We start from the raw sequence: 21,344 nt of genomic DNA, 5'->3' as shown, positions 1-21,344 counted from the left end.
TTATTACAAACTGATGCAATCAAACTGCTTGACAGCCAGGGTAACTATACCCAAATACGTTTTGCGTATAAAATAGCTGTTAAACATAACACAAATGCAGAGGCTTAAAGCTAGTTTTCAGAGAAGGAAAGAGAGGGAGAATAGGGATTTCCTTAATATTGGACTGTGCTGTCAGAGTTTCTGAAAGAGTTATGATAAGAGTGGTAACCAACCAGCGCTGTCACTTACTGTTAAAAGCCATACATAACATACATCTTGATATAGCTTTTTGTGCTGGCTGTGTGTTTATGTCTTTGCAAAATGAACATGAATCATGCCTAAGACACACATACATTTTACCCCTTGTCCTGAAAAGGTATTGAGGCAGGAACGGTGTAGTACAAAAGCTTCTCCCTGCTGTTGGAGTGCAAAGGCAGTAAAGCTGAGACTGACAAATGCATTTAGGAGCCCGATTCCCATTGAAATCAATACAAATTGGGTGCCTAAGGGCACTTGCAAATGTGGGTCTGACTTCTGGCTTGGCTGCATAACAATGTTATTGGGAGGAACCACGAATGGGATGGGATCAACCAGCACATTTTGGGTTCCACTTCCATTCTCATGTTGGTCCTACCCATTGTTTGAACAGCGCTAGTCAGCCCTCGGACCACCATCAGCGATGAGTTTGCCGACAGCTTGTTCTTTGTGACAGTCAAGTTGAGGTTTCCATTGACAGTAGCCCACAGCAAAGACTCCTTAGTTTCTGTGTGTCGCCTCTCCTTATTTTGATTCCTGCATCAGCCACAGATGTCTCAGTGCATGATGTTTGTTGTCTCTCACTTTTTAACTGAAAAAGATAGTCCTTTCTGCAACCAGTAGCATGCATTTTGCATTTGTATTTAAGAAAGGGAAAGATTCTATACTTTGGAAAGCTCTTTGTTTCTTGGGTTGTTTTGTTTGTTTTATATTTGTGTGCAATTAAATCTAAATGTCCCCCTCTGCCCTATTTAAAAAAAAAGAAAAAGAAGAAAAAGTTTTAATCCTGAATTTGTGTGGTAGCATATTTTGTAGCTATGTCATGAGATGCTTTTGTATTTTTTTTAACCAGCTGTAGCAAAGGTACATGATCATTTTTATCCACTGATTTTTCTGGACACGGCACAGTGATCTTGCTTGTAAAGTGGAGTACGGTGTTATTATAACAATGTTTATTAGTCTTGTACTGGAGGTGGGTGATAGTGGTCTAATCATTTAAGCTTAGTTAGCAGGGTGGGGAAATGCATTAGCTTTACTAGTAATATGGTTGGGGGTTTTGTGATGTAAAAAAATTCCTACCAATTTTATTGCAGGGCTATTGAGAACCACAGTTGTTGCAAAGGGGAGGTGACAGGACTGACTCTGGGTCTTCTGCTCTGATATTTGCGTCCCATGTTCCGGATGCCCACAGTTCACATGCTCTGAAATTAAATTTAAAACATGCTCAAACGGTGTTTATATCTACTGTCACTACATTGTGCAAACATAGCCATCAATGTCTTCTGAGCTGCAATCTGCCTTGCAGAATTTCTTGTGATGCAGCCCACACAAGAGGTTTTGCAGATGGAAGTTGTAGCACAAGCTCCCAGCCTTTGCCTTCTCTCCTGAGGTTGAAACTGAAGATAGAATTTGCTTATTGGCAGATAAAAACCCAAAATTGTTGGGAAAAGCCTGGATATATGTAAAACAAATTTCTATTATAACAAATGTGGATGTATGAAAGGTGATATAGAGACAATAGCTCTTCCAACAGTGCCATTCTGCATGGGATGTGTGCTCAGGCTTAGGTGATAGGAAGGTGGCTGTGCTATTCTGTAGCATCTTCACTCTCCATCTGCCTCACGGCCTCTTGGTTTTTGCTTATAAAAGCATCAGAGCTGAAATAGTAAAGGATGAAAATCCCACAAATTCTAAGACATTTTTAAGTTTTAGCATTTTGTTAGCCTTGGTTCTCTCCTGGATGCTTGGATCACCAAAGTATTTTTTTGAAAACAATTTCTCAGTGGGGCTGCATGTGTGTATAATATGTTATAGTTTACCTTAAATATGTACCTGCACTGCAAACTAAAATTACACATTGCTATGATGTAATATATTGCTTTCAGAAAAAGGTCAAGACTGTTGTGTGCATCAAAAGGGAACATTTATCTTGGCAGACTAATAGAAGTTTCTCATGGCTTAACTGCTTCCCATCAAATTTCAGTATAATTTGAGTTCATGAGAGCATTAGGTTAGGCAATCAAAATGTGGTGCAGCAAATGTCTAGCATCTCCTCATTTTGAAATAGCAGTCTTCAGTGTGTCTTGGAAGTTTGGCACAGTTTGCACTGAGATAGATTTAATTCCTGGTCTGCTTCTCTGTTTTGTCATGTCATTTACCCCTTTGCAATGTCCTTCCAACTGTGATCCACAGTTTCTAATAAAACCGAGCCTACTCACAAAAATTTAGTGTCTCAAAATAGTTGAGAAGGCAAATTGCCAATTTTGGTGTCTACGTGAGTTCAGAGCACTAATGACCACTACCTGTGACTGTGTGTACATTGCAGTTAAAGGTGTGACAGCAACGCGTATAGGTATTGCTTTGCAAATATTGATCTAGCTAGCCTCGGCAACAGCGCTGAAGTTACAAGAGCACTGAATTTGGCTTCAGCTGTACAAACCTGGGCAGTATCCTGCTTCTGTGTGGTAACTGGAGCCTCTGCAGTGTTACTTTGCTTATAGCTAATGAGTTCTAGTGCAAGTCGGCTTCAGTCCTACCTTTGACTGCAACTTACAAGTAGCCTGAAACTCATTCTGAAGAAAGAGGAGATACTAATGCTAATGAAAAGGATTAATCTGAAGAAACAAAACAGTCAAGATGGAAGAGGTGATGTTGCATCTTATGACTACTTGCTTGATCTTACGACTGCTTTCTTGACAGGGACGCTCTAATGTTGCAGCATCAGCAGCCAGACCATGTCTGTCTGGCTTTTGGTCTCAGCTTGACCAAGAAGCTGTGTTTATACACAGTTCATATAGACCATGCAACTATTTTCTCTCTCTTTTTCATCTCCAGACTAAACTAGTTTTAGCATGCTTTGTGTCAGCTATTATTATTGTCATTATTGCACTTACTATTGTCATTAATGCCATGTATGTGAATCAGGTTCCAGGAGCTCATGAGATTTAGAAAAAGTCCACACGCACCTGACTTCTGTTTGCTTCCCAAGGTTTTGACTCTCTGGAGGTTCACATTTTTAAACTTTTCTTTAGAAGCATGAACTCCATTATAAATCCCTTTTAAAAAGGCCAGTGCCCTCATGCTTCCAAGAACAATGTAAGAATCTGGGTTTGAAGCCCCTCAGCTGAATAGTCTCTTACTTCCTCCATGACTATGCCAGCCTCTAGACAGCCACATAAAAGGTGGGGGATGCCACCGTCTGCTTTGGTAGTGCTTCTAAGTGAAAGTGTGTGTTATACCTGGTGTTTTAATCTGGTCTTGGTGCGGCACTTGTCTATTGGGTTGATCAGCAGACAAAGCACAGGCCTGATAGCTTGTGATCAGTAGGCATGAGATGGGCCCTTGAAATGCCTAGCTAAACCAAGATCTTGGCATGCAGAGTAGTAAAACGTCCGGCACTCGGCTAACTTCACTGGTGAGATTTAAAACACCAATGACTTTTCAGGTGCCAGAGCTTTGAAAGCAGATTTATATTTATAAATACAAATGTTACTCAGAGCAGAGCCAGTTGGAATGAGGTAACAAGTTACTGTGCCTCAGTAGGTCCGTATGCTCTGTGCTCTTAATATGTGGCAGGCACAAGTAATTTGAGTGAGCGTACTCCATAGTGAAGGGAGCTGAGCTGCTGTGAGTTACGTTGCATTTTTTTGTTGACTTGCACAGCCAGTTACTGTAGGTCAGCTGAGGTGTGATACTTGATTAGCTTCCAGCAATTCGTTTGAACTTTTGAGCCTTTAGACACCTAAAAATCTCTGTGGATGTGGCACTAATGATGTAGAAGCAACTTATCTGAAAGTTCTTTCATCTGCTGGTCAGGGAAGACACTTAAGCCTACATTTCTATGAGAGGGGAGCAGCTGGCAGGGCATTTTTCCACGCTGCTTTGGAACTTGCACTTCCCCCAGTACCAAAATAGTTCTGGGACATGCTGCAGTGGCCCACTTGTTTTTCTTAGCAGGAAGGGGTTGGGAGGATTCTGGTGGAAGATTGTAAATATATCTTTTCAGCTGTTGGGCTATGTTTATTATCAAGTAAAAGGGAGCTACTGCTTTAGTGTATCTTTATAACTGACACTCTAAAAATATAAGCTCAAGCAAAGGGTAAGCGTCCCTTTCTTTAGAGCGACTGTATTTGTATGGAGTACCAATGAAAAACCGTACACGAGAAAGGAGGCAAATCCATTTTGCTGAGAACTAGCAGAATGTGTAGCAGTGTATATATATCAAGATACTGAGGATAAGATTTGCTAATGAATTGAGCGTAAGTTCTCAGTGAACTGGTATTTACTCTAATTTTAGCTACAGTAAGTCTACCTAATATTGAATTGCCATTTGCGTCCTTCCTGTGAACATACATAATCACTCTAAGTAGCAAAATATTTGAGAGTGGAACTGTGGTTACAAAAGACAGAAAATGGGAATTATTTTTTCAGCTTATTTTAGTTCTGTAGACTTTATTATTTTCAAACAAAAAATATCTTCTCCCACCACTCTTCACATAGTATATTCACTCCAATAAATGGAAGATAGGAGGAATGATAGTGATAGGGGTTTGAAAATAGGCTTTCACATATTAATGGCTGTAATGGCACGATAAATGTCAGGACAGAAACAAAGTCTTATTGAAAACAATGTAACTGCAAATAGGAGTAAAGAGCACAAAACTGCCAGTGGATTGCTCAGTATAAGAGAGTCATTTCTTCCACTTTGTTTTATAACTCTCTTACCTCACTCTCCTTCAAAATTTTAGCGAGGGTCAGTGGGCAAAAAATGTAATATTACAAGGCTGTCCTAACTCTATATAGAAGATGATGAGTTTGTATCTCATGAACAAATATATCCCAAGCTTCAAGATGCCATGGGATCATATTTCATTTACATCACAAGCTATAAGTGATCTCTGCATTAGCTTTCCCCCTCCTTCCATCACCTTCTACCTTCCAACGTTCTTCTAAATAGATTACATCTCTTTAGAGTTATATTTGCTTTGCTGATGGCTCGCTCTGGGTTATCAAATGGCCCTCTCTACTGCTGAAGCTCTGTTTCAGTGTCTTCTGTAATTTAGAAACTTACTTAGAATGGAAATTTCAAAGCTCCGAAGTTCCATTTTCGTAAGTGACTGATGAGCCTAAGTCACCTCTGCTACTTTTGAAAGTTTTAATCCAGATGTTATCTTTTTGTATTTACAGAGAACTAGGTACAAGCAGAGAACAAGTTTGAAAATTTTTCTCATAGGCATGATTTAAAATGCAGGTTTACTGTTTGTTTAAAGAAAGCCAAACCCACCTACTCTCTGCTGAGTAGTTTGGTATGTGCTGGACTAACTTGAATCAGATCCTCTCATGGCTAAGATCTTTCTGCTTCTTAGGACAGCTTGCAGAGGCTGCTGAAGATTTCCTGAGAAAAGCAGTCTGCAGCATCAGATAATGCACATGGGTGGAAATACAACTGTAATAAAAAGACTTCAATTCATTTTTGCCTGGAAGCAAGATCTTAATGAAATGGCTGCAGCCAGCATGACGTAGCCCTATGATTGTGATGAGGATGCAGAAAGGTGCCTCACTTCTGTTACCCACAGTGGTATGGACTGTAAGCACAGTGCAGGTAAGCACGTGGGTTGTCTATTGTATTAATTTCTCCTATTTAGTCTGGCAGGAGTAATCAAATGATCTGTTACCTCCAAAGAGTGAGGAAAATGTTTACAATAGACAGAACAGAGAGGAAGGCATTAATAGAATTTTTCTGAGGAATAATGTGTACCGTTCTGCTCTTCTGCGTTCATGAAGGATGAGTTAAAACTGGAACAGGTGCAGGGAAAGGCTATGAGGGTGATCACAGGAATGGACAGCATATTATAAGAGCCCATAAAAGCTTTGTTTTCATGCACTAAATAAACCCATATATCTATAAATATATGGGAGGGGAAAATAGACTTAGGCTGAAAAACAATGTGGGGATAAGAACATGTGGGTGTGAACTAGGCTAAAATAAATTAGAGTAAGGTTTTTAAAACGACCTAACCTTCAAGTAGGAGGTGTGAGAATGGGAGACCTAACTTCATTTAGGACAGATTAGTTTAAGAAAGCAACACTTTAACATTGAGAAGACTACAACCTGGAGACTGAGGTGATTCTTTTCCATCTCATTCCCACGTAGCTTTTACAAGGAGAAACAGTAACAAAAATGTTAGCAGTATCTCTGTTTTAGAATTCACAGAATGGCTGTAGTTGGAAGGAGCCTCTGGGGATCGTCTAGTCCAACCCCTGCTCAAGCAGGGTCAGCTAGAGGAGGTTGCTTAGGGCCATGTCCAGTTGTGTTTTGAGTATGTCCAAGGATGGAGGCTCCACAACCTCTCTTGGCAACCTGGTCCATGGTTTGATCACCCTCACAGAGTAAAAAAAAATGGTTTTGTGTTAGATAGAATTCCATGTGTTTTAGTTTGTGCCCATTGCCTCTTACCCAATACGCAATACTGAGTAGAGTCTGGCTCCCTCTTCTTCGTTCCCTTCTTGTCAGGTATTTATACACATGGGTACGATCCCCCTGAGCTTTTTTGTCTCTGGGCTGAACACTTGCAGTTCTCTCAGCCTCTCCTCTTATGTCAGATGTTCCAGCCCCTTAATCATCTAAGTTGCCCTTTGCTGGACTCACTCCAGTAGGTCTGTGGCTTGCACTTCACAGCAGTGGACCCGGCGCTCCAGCTGTGTCTTACCAGGGCTGAATAAAGGGGAAGGATCACCTCCCTTGGCCTGTTGGCAATGCTGTTCCTAACGCAGCCCAGGAGACTCTTGGCCTTCCTTGCTGCAAGGGCACATTGCTCGCTCATGGTCAACATGTTGGTTGGAAAGACCCCAAGGTCCTGCTGTGCAGAGCTGCTTTCCAGCCGGTTGGCTCCCAACCTGTACTGGAACCTGGGATTATTTATGCCCAGGTGTTACGACTTCGCATTTCTCTTTGTTGAACTTCATGAGGTTTTTCTCTGCCCATTTCTCCTTCCTGTCAAGGTCTCTCTGGGAAGCAGTGCACCCATCTGGTGTACTAGTGACTCCATCCAGTTTTGTATTATCTGTGAACTTGCTGAGAGTGTTAGTACTGGCCCCAGTATTGACTCCTGGGGTACCCCACCAGTGACGTGCCTCCAGCTGGACTTTGTGCCACTGTTCACAACCCTCTCGGCCTGGCCATTCTTGTTTTCAATCCACCTTGCTGTCCACTGATCTAACCTGTGTCTTGTCAGCTTGTCTATGAGGATGTTAAAGAGAGACCGTGTCAAAGTCTTACTAAAGTTAAGATTGCAAAGAGTTTCAGTAAGTTGCCAAGAAATGACTGTTAATAGCACTTAGACAAAGTGGAATAACATAAGGAAAGCAGTGAGGGTAGGAGAGATGTGGCAACCAGAAATAAAACCCTGGTAAAGATAAAAGGAAAGATCCTTATGTTTTCAGAGTAAGAACTGAACAGACTGATTCCAGGAATTATCTAGTGTACTTTGCATAACAGCTTGTACACCAACAGCTGTTGCCTTAAGGTTGTTGATATAGAAATACATAGAATAGAATTCATTAATAAAATTATATATTACAGTTACAACAAATTACTTTTAGTATATACAAAAAGTTGATCACTGTTATTGGTATTAGGCTGTTACCAGCAGTTGAGTGTGGTGAAAAATAAAAAATCAATGCCCTTTTTCCAGCTATTTTTCTATGCTGTCAATGCTGCCATTTGCACCATAAAAGAATGCTCCCATGGATAAAGCTGACTTTTGGAAACAGGATTCCTGGATATTTAAATTACAGGAAGAGAAATTGCATGATAAGAGGGAATGATTGTGGTGAGGTCAAAGGGAGTAGACCAATAATGCAGACTTCTATTTGATTCTGCAGGCAGTTCAGAAACGCAGTTCAAAAACAGCCTTAGGGTATGAGAGTCCTGTACTCCTGTGTTAACTGTGCTCTACTGATGACACTGAAGTCAGATTTCCAGGTTTAAGTATTTAAGCACACATTTATGCCTGTACGAAGAAGCAATAATGATGGTATTCTAACAGAACACCAAATAAAGCAGTATCTTAATTAAAGAGAATGTAATTACCCAACAATAAGCATATTTCATCCTTTTCTGTCAGAAATGATGTGGATCAAAGTTAGTAGATGATCCAAACCTTTTTAAGTTTTACTGAAGTGTTTTAATTAAAAAGCAAAATAGAGCTTGGCTTTTCAGAGAACCTAGTGCTGCCAGTTCCAAATGCCATGCTACAAGGCGTGAACAGGTGTTAACAACACTGTTCATCTTTCCAAAGCAAAATTAAAGAAGCACAGCTGTACGGAGTATGCCATTTTAAAACAGGCTTTCTGTATAATTGGAACAATGTTTCAAGCTTACTCCATTATATTTTAAGAAGAACAGCTTCTCAAATGACTTTATAAGTGTTTTTTTTAACACATGCAGTTTTAGTGAAGTTTACATGGATACTCTTTTTAAAGCTAGAAAACAATTTTAGTAGTTTTCAGACATACAGACTATGCTTCAGTAAAAATAAGTCCTTCCAACTGAGATACTTAATGCTGGAAGAAAAGCCAGTCTCAGACACTCCTTCTAAGAGGAGGAAAAAAATGCTTACAAATCCAGTTCAGGCTGTTCAGATGCTCAAATTATGTCATCCTGAGCTTGATGTCTTGAGGCCTAAACAGGCTTTTAGTTGACAGCAGTGCAGATATGTATTATAACATGCCAGTTCCCTGAAAAGCTTAAAACAAGAGGGGAAGCCTGTAGACCCTGAGAAAGCTTGCAGTCTGCACTCACAGAATAGCACATAAAACATTCATTAAGCCAGAGATAGCCCTTAGCCTGTCTCAGTCACCAGAGGCATGGGAAGTGATAGCACACCATCACTATCCCAGAAATACTGCTAATTAAGGAAAAAAAAAAAGAGATAATTACCCAACAGATAAGCTTAGCTTTGATTATCAAAGTTCATGTAACAAGAGCTGTCTACTCAAGACAATGCTAATAGGACGTACAGTTTCTGCATGTGCTATTCAGCAAGGAAACATCCACCAAGATTTATCCAAGCCATCGCTATACTCCCACCCCCAGGCCAGAAAACACACTGAAGGAATACCACACTAGTTGTTTCATCTTAACCTGCACCTGCTTGGTTTGTGCTTTAAATAGTACTTCAGAGGAGGTGGATCTTTAAGGTAACATTAACCCCAAGAAGTCTCCAAAATATCTTTCTCCCATCCATCCTACATGTCCTATTTGGAGTTTAATAAGGCCACGATGGGAAGTCTACTTCCTGCAGCCAAAAGAACAGTTACAGGCTACCTTCAATTTAGTATACTAGTCATTGTTAACATTTAATTGATAAAATGTTTATTTTTTGTGTGTGTTATGTACCATAGGAATACTATTTTTTTAATTGATCTGATTTAATTCTACTCTAGTGAGGCACTCTGATAATTCTTTAGTTTGAAGCACCTGTGTTAAAGCAACAAGCTCAATAAATGAAAATATCTGAATTCATAGCTGAACTGATGTGTTACCCAGCTAGCCTATAGCTAGGCTTGGCTAGAGTGTGGGCTTAGCATTTATACTAAAATCTGAGAAGGTGTCCTAGAAATACTGGTTAGAGTGGTGGTTTTCACAACTGACCTGTTGGTAGGGCATAGGTAAAACCATGAACAGCAGGTATTGCAAAAAGATTTGCCTATAACAATTATCTGAAAATGTCTTTTGGAGTGCTGAGATTTAAAAGGGCTACAGACCAGATTCTCTCTGGCGTAGGTGGATATCAAAAATACTTCCTCACAACAGTCTTAAAGTGGGAAGAATAAGTGGGTGGGAAGAATATCCATCTCTATTGATCTAAACAACACAAAACTTGAATAGCTACATTTTTCAGCCAGAACTACACCAAAGCTCAAAGATTTGAAGAGTCAGAGGGGTGGCTTACATTGTACTTACTTTGATGGTATTTTTATGTGCTCCATATGACGGTGTGGTAACTGCTTTTTAAAGGAAAATTATTTCAGTGAAGGTGCAAGTATTAGTGAGTATGTGTGTATCTATCTCTAACAGACACCTTAGAAGATGGATGCCTTAATTCATGTCAGGATGAGCCAATCCTGTAACCATTACAGTCAAAAGCAAAACTGTCACTAACTTGTAAAATGAGGTGGTTAAAGAGGATTTCTCAGAAGCTTTAAATGATAAACATGATTCAATTTACATTTTAAGTATAATATTTCCATAAACATATTTGCTGATTACCTAGGGCCTTTGCAAGTGTTTGCCTTATAATCTGTACAAACATTTAAAAGAAGGATATTGAATAATAGGAATAGAAAGCTTTCTTCAAAATGCTAGTTTGTTACAATGAGAGACTTAAAGTTTGTTATGCTGATGCCTCTCAAAGAACTAAGACCTGCAGAAGGCAAATGGTATTTGGTAAATTTCCTTATTAAGTTTGAACTATCCCTTTAAAAATTAGAATAGATTTTCCGGGAAGTACTTCATCTTTCAGGGCTACAGAATATATTGTTACCTTTAGAAATTTAATATGTATAAATGGTCTCTCTAGGCAGTTTGATGATGGACACCTCATGTTTCCTCACCAGTTACAGGCGATCATGAAGTTCACCCTGGTTTTTGACAAGCTTGCTACCCTAGGAGATCCATCTCATTTTTAGCCTCAGCCAGTGCACCCTGGAAATATGTTCTTTCAGATTTTTTCCTAAAATGAGCAAATTTCTTTTGCCACGTTATGAAAATGGATTCCTGAAACATCTTGCTGCTTTAGAGGTGGTAGACTGTAATTTCTCTAAAAGTCAGCAGTTGTTTTCATGCCTCTTTTTTTTCTCCTAATGGTCTTGATCAACTTGATTTAGTTAGTGATGGGATCTAAATCAGAACAGATTTGGGAAGGCGAGAGCTTTCCTAGCTTTAGGATCCCGAACAGAGAACATCTAAGCAGAGTTCATTGCAGTGGGGATCATTAACAGTAACTCAGTTGGACAGAACCATTTCACTATTGAATATGTCTGTCCAGTATCAGTTTCACAGGATATCAGTAGTTCTCATAAATCTGTATTAATGCTAATTGTAAATACTGTATAGTGTTTACCACAGAAAACAAATGATTGATTTTGCTCATGTGGCTTTCAAGGTCAACTTTTCTATGACATTGTTACAATATTTCTGGTGGACATAATGGACATTTTTGTCTTTTTGCTTGTATCCTAGTATAGGCATAAGAAATGGGATCTATAATTGATTAGTTTCTTATTTCTCTTTGCATACAAACCCCATTGCTACCTTAAGGCAGGCATTGGCTCTTCTGTTATTTCAACTGAGCCCACATTTTAGTCTATATATATCATCACAGTATTTGAGTGCCATCCTGTAGTCCTTTGGGTAGTCTGCCTACACATCTCTCCTGTACTTGATCTCTCTCATCCTTTCCTGAGGGGGTGAAGATGATCTGCTAGAGTGTTTCATTTGACAGAAGGTTTGGTTTGTTTGTTTGTTTTGCTGTAGATGTCTTGCTATGAATATGTTAAAGAAGATGTGGCCAAAATTGTTACAGCTTCATCAATGTACTATAGTTTCTGTACGGAGGATTCCAGGGTAGCTGTAGCTTTGTTGTGCTGACTTGTTGGTTTGACAGGAATTACATCTTCTTCTCCCCCATACCTTTTAATTAATAAAGTCCCTCTTAATAAACTGAAAATTCAAAGTACTTTCTAATGTTTAGCTTTTCTCTTAAAGATAGAAGAAGCTGAAGACACAAAACATTTCTGATAAATTAAATGTTTAGCATTAAACGTTGTAGGAAAATGGCAAATCAGATCCCTCATCTGAATCTTTTATGTGGTTCAACACCAGATTGTGCTTAGGTTATTCTCTTTCTTTTTCTTTGGATAGACTTTCAAACCCTCCAAAAAAGTTAAATCAGAACAGTACGTTCCCACAAAGTTCCTTATTCATTGGATTAGTAAACACCAACAAAAAACATCTTTTCAGAGAACTTTCAAATACCCTGAATCACCACTTAGTCTTCCAGCAAGGTAGTTTTATTGTTGGGACTGCAAAAAGCAAAATCCTAGTGTGAAACAAACGATGACTTACCATTTTTCATAGCACATTTTATCTGTCCTTTTGATTTGTACTAATGCACAGCCTGTAAAGGTACTTCAGAATGGTGTCTGCTCTGTGTACATGCTAGTAGTAAGCCTGTAACGTCTGTAGCAGCACATGAAACCTCACAGACTTCTCAAGTAGGTCCTCCTTTATGGAGTTTAACATCATCTCATTGGGCACTCCCAGATATTTGCAGCCTTGTACTTACATGGTTCAGTACAGATGATGGTGTAAATTGACGTGTTCATGGTATTGACTAGTGACTACAAACACTTATGAAGATAACTAGTGTCACCTTGTTGGTTGCAAAATGTTAATCCATCCATTTGATACTGGAATCTGACAGAGAGTCTGAAAGACAGTGGAAATCCGTGGCCTTTTCTGCATGTGGAGATCTAGCTGGCAAACAGTCTGTTGGCATAGTGCAGCTAGCAAGTTCTTTTGGCAGAATGCATTCACATTTGCCTGCTTCTGTTGGCAATATATTTCTTCATGGCTTCAGATTGTATTGGCAAAATATATGTAGCATGTAAGAGGATCTTGGTAACTGTGTCTGTAATGCTGTGCAGTACTCGTGTTGAAGCCAAATGCGCTAACTATTCATTCTGCACTTGTTAAGACGTTGTTATTGCTGAATCTGGGGATGCATGAAAACAGCTGATTCTCCAGCAGGAAAAATATTGGGTAGTGCTGGAGCTTTAAAGCTCGTTCGAGAGTGTCCTTACTGCTATGTGGATAGGCTGTGTGCCTGGCTTATTCAGTTGTCTGTGCAGATAAGATGGTTCCTTGTCCTCAGCACAGCTGTGTCACCGCTTGCTGTGAAGGGTGATGGGGTTTGTGGGCAGTCTGAGGTGTCTACGTGTAGAGCCAACTATATTAACCTGCCGTTATTTGGCATGCAACCAGGTGAGACTGCTTTTGAATATTGAATGCTGAGCAAGTACCCTTCAAGAACTGAGGGAGCTGTGCATTAAAGCCACAGTAACTGCTTCCTCAAGGCTGCATTTAGTATTCTCCACACCTTTTCCCATTCCTGTTATAGAATCATAAAATTATTTAGGTTGGAAGGGTCCTCTGGAAGGTCACCTAGTCCAATCCCTTGCACAAAGCAGGTTCAACAGGATCAGGTTTCTCAGGGCCCTGTCTGCTTGAGTCTTGTCCACCTTCTACAACCTCACTGGGCAACCAGTTTCTTGACTACTTATATCTACTTGGAATTTCCCCTGTTCAGCTTGTGTCTATTGCCTCTTGTTCTGTTACTGTGCATTTCTGAGAAGAGTCTGGCTCCATCTTCCTTGTATCTTCTGATGAGGTAGTTGTAGACAGCAGTAAGGTTGCCTCTAAGTCTTCTCTTCTAAAGAATGGACAAACCCAGTTCTTCTATCCTGTCTATGTACATCGTGTGCTTCAGCTCCCAGTCAACTTGGTAGCCTTCCGCTGGACTCACTCCAGCACATCAATGTCTTTCTCATGATGGGGAGCCCCAAACTGAACACAGTACTCAAAGCCATCTATAAAATAGCAAAGCTGTACTGATAAGTGGAGTGGTCCTGTCTGTTGTAGGATGGGCAAGACTTTGTTCTGTAAGCAGAGCCAAGATGCCCAGAATGAGCGAACACCAAAGAATAACAATGTCTAATGAGAAGCCTGGTTTTCTACAGGTGAAATGGTTCTGATGGTGAATGTCACGTGTTGTATACTACATAACTTCTGCAACTATCATGTCCCTTGTGGGCTTGTTCAGGAGGAGAAATAAGGTGTTTGAACTAACTGTTGAAGTTAGAAATATGCCAGTTCTGTCTGCCATATGTACCAATTGTTTGAGGGAGCATAAAAGAGAGCATTGTGATGGTATGCACTAATCAGACAGTGATTGTTTTTGTTATCACACATGCAGAAATTGTTTTAGCAATTAATTTGGGGGAATTTCCATCTAATACAAAATACCATAAAGCTGGATTTTCAGAAAACAGACCTTTATCAAGCTTAACTTACAGTATGGGCACTGCAAAGTGCTGGCTTTGTCATCTATAGCTGCTTCTGAGTAGAAACATTCATAGCAGATCTTCTCCTCCATTGGTGTTCAATACTGCTATAATATGGAGCAAGGAAGATAATGTAGGTCTTCGACTAAAGGGGATTATTTTTCATGATGTGTTGTGGATTCTGGTTTGCTAGTATTTTGATTTTCTGATCAAGAATGCAGCTTAGGATCCTTTTTTTTTTTCCTTTGAAAATTGCAGCATATATTCATGCAGTTTTCAGTCTTTCAGTTTTTGTTATAAGACTCTGCAATGGGAGGGAGTTTATGTTCCCAATTGAGAAAAGAAAGCTTCTCTGATCTATTTCTTTCCCATTTACCATGTAGAGTATTCTAGATGTAGAGTATTCTACATGGTAAGGCGTACCCTCCAGACCCATGTCAGTTCACACAGTGGGATCTGATAACTTAGAAATCCTAGAATAACTTTAAATATCTGTGATTCCACTATCCATCTAGAACTCATCGTGGAGGGACCTTGGTTGCCCAGTAGTCTGGAAATGATGGAAACTGTAACCGCTATAAAAAAAGGTCTCCGAGAGGAGTGAATGTATGCCACAGGCTTACTGGGTGGGATTCATCTTACCAAATACAGACAGTTCCTCATCTGGACTTCATTTATTGTGTGTGGAGGGAAATAGGCATTTCTAGGGCTTTTTTTTTTTTTTTTTTCATTTTGCAGCACAATTTATCTCATCCTAATGTCACTGTCTAAAATAAACCAGATGAATCACTCGTTAAATGCCTGTTTTCTCCATTGATTTTAAAGGAGGCCTGAGATGACTCTTTCGGCTCTAAAAGCCTGTGCCATAACTGACTAAAGCCGGTTGTAATAGGTTGCCTTTTATTGTAATGGCAGCGGGCCAAGAGAGAACTTATGTTGCTTGGGGGAACTGTTTTAACTTTCCCAGCTTTTTGCCCCTGGTGTTCTCAGGGGGACTGGAAGTGGAGCAGGAATGCGCACAGACTTGTGCTGGCTGAATGTCATTTTTCCTGGTTAAGAGTTCTTTATTGTCTAATGACTGTTCCAGAATAAAGTGTGGAATTCATCCATGCCTAAATTTTTCAGCATTTCAGCCTGTCTTCCTGGGTTGAGTTCTTTGAGCTTATTAGGAAAGTAGACTTCACACTGTCAGATACACAGTGGGTATTTTTGGAGAAGATGCTACTGGCTGATCATCTCTGTTTCCAGGATTTGAATAGCCACACTGTGCTCTGGTTAGTTTCTGAAGCACTGGATTTCACTTCTTGAAGACATCTTGTGTGTTTTCTTCTGTTTTCTTAAAGAAGTGCTGGTAGCTCTTTACTTCTGATGTTTTGGAAACAGTAGGGTGGATAAGTGAAAGAAGACTTCTGAGAATCAAACTCTTGGGGTTTATTTACCTTATTGTACAGGGTGGGGATATGTGAAACCAGATAAATGGGATGGACAGGATGTGGGAGGAGAAAAATGTAGCTATGAAGGAGAACATCATCAGAAAAGGAAGGAACAAATCCCACTTATTTTTTCCCACAAGATGAACCTGCTGAATTTATTTTCTTTGAGTCTGTGTGACCACCCACAATAGTGTACCCTGTGTTGTTTGTGGATATCAGCATTTTAAAAGAAGTGAGCATTAACTGTGAAATGTGGAAGTTGAGGCACCGAGTTGAAGAGTGTCACATAAATTTAAAGTCACTGGCCAAGGAAGAGCTGAGAACAAGACTTGAGTGAGGCCTGGTCAATATATACATGGGGTACCTTACTGCCATACAATGATGACTGGTGATATATCCTGTTGGTACTGACATTACAATTGCACAGCGTGCAATGGTCATTAAGCACAATATGGCTGCAGTGTTAGGGCCATCTGTGACAGTAGTTCTGAAAACAGAGAAGAAAGCCCACAACTACCATGCACTGCTGAACAAGTAGGAGAGATCAAGGATATCTGTTAGTGTCCCCTGTCCTTGAAACAGCGAATAGTTTTTAAGATAAAATGCCCAGATAACTTTAAAATGTTAACTGCATCCTATTGTTATGAGATTGTTCTCCTCCACAGAAACTCAACAATATCTGCTGGACTGAGCTGGAGAAACTTTCATCCAGGTCTCAACTTTTGGCAAGACCAAGCCTACCGACCAGGTCTGTTGTAGCCAAACTTCCAAGATATAAAGGAAGGTGAAAAGAGAAGAGCAAACCAGAAACCAGAACAAGCCATCTGATACACTCGGTAAAACATTTCTTCCTGGTTCTTTCAGGTGCACAGCAGAATGGCATTGTAAGGTGCACATGGGTGCAAGCAAACTTGGTCAACCGTGATCAAGACTACTTCCAAATGTGCTTTGGAGACAACAACAAAGTGAAACAAACCAAAGAACTATATCACAAGCGTAAATTCATGTCGCAAATTTACACTGTGCTCCTTCTTAAAACGGTTTAGTCGATGTGTTTGGGCCAAGTACCCTCTAATGGAGCCTTGTCTTGACTGTCAAGAAAAGGTGTCTTTTCACTTCAGTAGCTTACTTGTCCTGCTGCAAAATACTTTGTCTCCACTATATCAATTTTACTATGTAAAACATAGAGCCACGTCATCCCCAGGCAAGGATACAGAACACATGTTTTTGGGAATGCTCTGGCAAATACCACCTTGTAAAAACCTATTTTCCGCTGAATCAGAAGGTGTCTGATTCAGTATTTTCATGTACAGGATGGCATTTCAATTATAGAGTGGTGGCTATGGAACTTGTCTAGGATTTTAAAGTCCTGTCTTCATCTACTCACCGTCTCCTCCACATCATAGGAAATTCTGCTTAGCCTTTAGGCTGCTGTTGGCTACTGTGAAGTGGGTCTCATCTGCACACAGTATAAAAACAAATGACAAACTGTGATATTGTGTCCAAACCAGAACTGTTTTGTGGCTTTCAGTCATGAAGATAAACCCTTTGATAAAATTTGTTCAGTACCCAGAAAAGTGGATCCATGTTTTCAGTTGGACTCATGATGTCTGTAAGATTGTTGTATGTATAGTCTTTACTTGTGTCTACACCTGAGCAAGCTTTCAACTCTTTAGATGTAATACCAAGAGTAGGGTAACTTTGATACTTTTTCAGTTACCTCACTAGTCAGTTCTCCAGCAGATTCAAAGAGAATCAGTGAGTATTCCTGCAGAAGATGTGTAGGTCAGGTAGAGACTTGGTGTCACAGAGCTTAGAAGAGGAAGGGATATCTTCCAGCTGCTGGTGCAAAGGTATGAGGCTCTCTGGTACTCAGCAGGGTATTGCATGCTTGAACTCTTAAAGTCATCAGCAGGTTTGTTAAAATTGCAGAACAGACATTGTAGGACTCCTCTGTCAAAATTAATTGATATACTGTGGAATGCGTTTTTGTGGTTTCAGTTGGCTATGTAATGTATGAAAGACATCCTTCTACCTACACATTTCCGTTGCAGGGACTGGATAGACTCGTGAAGAAACACGCTGTTGGATGGTAGTAGCGGCACAGAAGTTCCCCGCAGGAAGATGTAGTGATGACAATTGCAATAATGTGCCAAATCTCAGACTATTATGTGTATTTCTGAAGCTGTGGCTGCTAGACTTAGATATTAGATCCCATTATTAAGATGGAAAGTTTCAAGCGCTTGTAATTACAGAAAGTGCAAACCTGAAAGATTGAACGAGAAGGCAACAAAGTTATAAATATATTTTGAAAGCTCTCAACTTCTTTAGCAGTCTTGGGATTTTGGAGTAAGTTCATTGTTTTGGAATGTTAATCTTAACAGTATCACTATTTTCCATCCTGCTTCCTTTCCTTTCCACTGCCATTGAGGACTCCAAATGACAAAATAACTTAAAAGCACACCATATTTATTTTGAAATTATGTAACTTGGTCATCTGGTGTTAGATTACTTCAACAGTTTCAGAGAGGGAGTTGAACAGAGCCTCCTCATTCGTGGCTGAGCCTCATAACAGCTGATTTTTAGGGCTTTGAATCTGTTCCAGTTCCAAGCAGAAGTCAGTGGGAATTAGGGCTATGGCAATAGGAGCAAGTTTGAAACCTTAATGACCAAATAAGGCCTTTTCTTCCCCAATACCCTACTGAGTTACTGTGGCAATACAGGGGAGTCTCTACAAGCAGATTATAAAATAGACTTTCAAGGGCTTTGCTAAATGTGCATTTTGAAGACAGTATCTGAGTATGAGCTCCTAGATTTGAGCTTGCTTATATGGAAAGTTTACATCTGGTTTTTAGACCTAAACATTAGAATTGTATGTTTAGACATTAAAAATCACATTTTCACTATACAGGACTTGCCCAAGGGTTTGTCATACCCTTGAGAACCAAGTAACCAGCACAACGTCTCACTAGTACTTAGGATACTGAGTTTGCTACATACTTGTTTGAACTCCTCTGTTCTGCCTGATAAAGGAATTTGATATACTTCTCTTTGCTCTTCCTGGGTTGCTCCATCAACAGAATAGCATTGGGTATACACATGAAAATGTATTTTCAACCTATTTCTGTGAAGAAGGGACTAATTTGAAAGGACATTTCATGACAGTACTGAGGAAAGAGTGTGACTCTTTCAAATCTTAAAGTTTGGAAAATTCAGATTTGTATGTGTTAGATTTAGTCAACCTACTGTTAAAACATTATATAACGTGACTTTCTGATCCTTTCCTGCCTGTTCTCTTTTACTTGCTTTTCCTTCTGAGTTCTGTTAATGAACTTCCTCTTGAAATAATTCTTTTTAATCAGTCCTTTAAAAATGTTTTCAGTTTTACTTTTCCATGGTTCCTTTTTCAAATAGGGGGTGTTAGTATTTCATCTGTGGAGTCTGATGACAGTGTTGGTGGTTGTCACTTTTTGAGTCAGTTGAAAGACTTGACAAAAAAATCAAGAGGCAAAAGAGCCTCAAAAGTTGCATTTTTTAATTGACTGTGTATTCACGAGTTTGTCATCTTTGTTTTCTTTTTCAGTCCCCAGATTGAGCTGAATAACTAAGCACTGTATATTGATGTTAACTGTATCACAAGACTGTGTTTGGAAATAAGAAATTCAGAGGACTGTATGACAGCAGCAGTATAATAGAGACCTCTTGTATATATTTGAACCTATTGCTTAATGCCAGCGCTTTCTGATGCTGAAGGTCTGATGTCATCTTCCAAGTGACTTATGCAATCAGCAGTGCAGATGATATGTGAGAGGAGCTGTAACTGGCAGTAGACAGAAAAGATTAGTAGTCGAACTTTTAGAGAAATAACTCTTCTATGTACTGCTTCACTTTTGTAGCCCTTAAAGTAAGTTGATAAGATGGTAAATATCCATCATTAATACTGTTGCCAGCCTTGCTTCTGCTAACTTATGAGTTGCTGTTATTGGTGTTTTTCAGATTGAGGAAATGGGAGGGTGAATTTGGGAAGCGAAGTTGACAAGAAGTTGACAGGAAGTTGACACTGTGCTGATAAAGGCAAGTAAGGTATGTTGGGCTCTCTTAACCACAGATGCTGCTTCTGAAATATGTAGAGACTGAAGTTTAGACATTATCTGTTTCTGTACCGATTCACTGTCGTTCATGCCAGGCAGTTTGTATCAGTAGGTGGATGCCATTTTTAGCAGGAAATGAAGGAAGCCACCTGGCTTCACTGTCCCTCCGTTCTCTCATGACATTACCTTTCTTTAATTCTGGCAACCACAAGAAAGTACCATATCTTACTACAAAGGTATTTACATAGCAATCACATTATGACTCCATCTTACACAGAAATACTTAAATTAGCCATAAATTAATTAACATCAGTCAAATACTGCTGTCAGTATGGATTCAGCAGCAAAGAATTCAGCACAGTTTAACTTTCTGAATTTGCTTGTCAGGCAGGCTTTGCAGTCTGTGCCAAGTTCTGTAGCTTCAGTGCTACGCTGCTTGCAGTCTACATGTTTAAATATACCTTCATACAGTACAGTAATGCCTTGCTGAAAATGTAGCCATGCCCTGTTGGGCTATATAGCACCAAGCAGAATGGCTTTCTCTTGTGTTTACAGTCTTTTACTGTAACTTTGAGATACTTAGTATGGCTGACATATTTTGTGATTATTTGTGTCTGGAATTTTATGGGAGGAAATCCAAGTCCCAATGGCATAAAACTAGATGAAGACTGAAATTAAGTTTTGAATGTATCAGCAAAGCAATACCACTAACATTAGTGATTAGAAACAGCAGGTTGGGACGAAGTTTTGAGGTACGTGTATGGAACCCGTGACTGCTGCAAAATAAATAAGCTGTTAACTCTAAGACTGTGGCACTCATTGAATTTCTTCCCACTAGCGATGTACTTTCTAAAGAGATCTGGCTATAATATTTGTTGCCTTGGAATAGTGAAAATACTTGTGTTCAGGAAGGAAGCACTAAATGGACAGTATTGAAAAGCTATCAACCAAGAGCTTAATAGCAGCTGAAGGCAAACAACTAATAGTCTAAACTAACTGGCTAGGATGACCTATGAAATTGGAAAGTCTCTTGCTGACTTCTACACTTAACCCTGTTTTCTGAACTGAGTGCTGTGAGATAACTGGGGAATTTTTGAGAATACCCCCAAGTGCTGTTGAGGCTTTCACACTGAACACTTACAGATACAATGAACTAGAAATATCCATGGGACATGATAAAGCATAAGATGCAAAAGCTATTGTGTGCCATGAGTTTATGAGCCTGAACATTTATAAGGTGCTGTTGCAAATGAAACTAGTTGCAGCTTAACAGTATTAGAACTGTTTTTCTTGGGCGTGGTAGTAATGCACTCATTTTCACAACCTTACTTGGATCCATGAGTTACTTTAATCTGAGTTAATGAGATTAGTGACAGCAACATTTGCTTAGAAAATATTTTCTAAAAGAAGTTTAAGGGAAAAGACCCTGGATCATCTATGCTCTAAACGTAAAGGCTTA

The 21,344-nt window shown here is 39.6% G+C and overlaps 1 long non-coding RNA gene across 1 annotated transcript; it reads left to right on the top strand.

Annotated features, from left to right (window-relative positions):
• The first annotated feature begins 17,999 nt into the window (after positions 1-17,999).
• Positions 18,000-19,878, top strand: LOC148054584 (uncharacterized). Its single transcript, XR_015706211.1, has 3 exons — positions 18,000-18,143; positions 19,378-19,698; positions 19,791-19,878. It is a non-coding gene; the product is annotated as an uncharacterized LOC148054584 (long non-coding RNA).
• Positions 19,879-21,344: the final 1,466 nt, after the last annotated feature.

This window comes from Nipponia nippon, unplaced genomic scaffold (genome assembly GCF_047370975.1).
Source record: "Nipponia nippon isolate SJK-2023a ecotype South Korea unplaced genomic scaffold, ASM4737097v1 scaffold_3, whole genome shotgun sequence".
Lineage (NCBI taxonomy): Eukaryota > Metazoa > Chordata > Aves > Pelecaniformes > Threskiornithidae > Nipponia > Nipponia nippon.
This window is presented reverse-complemented; position numbering and strand designations above follow the sequence as displayed.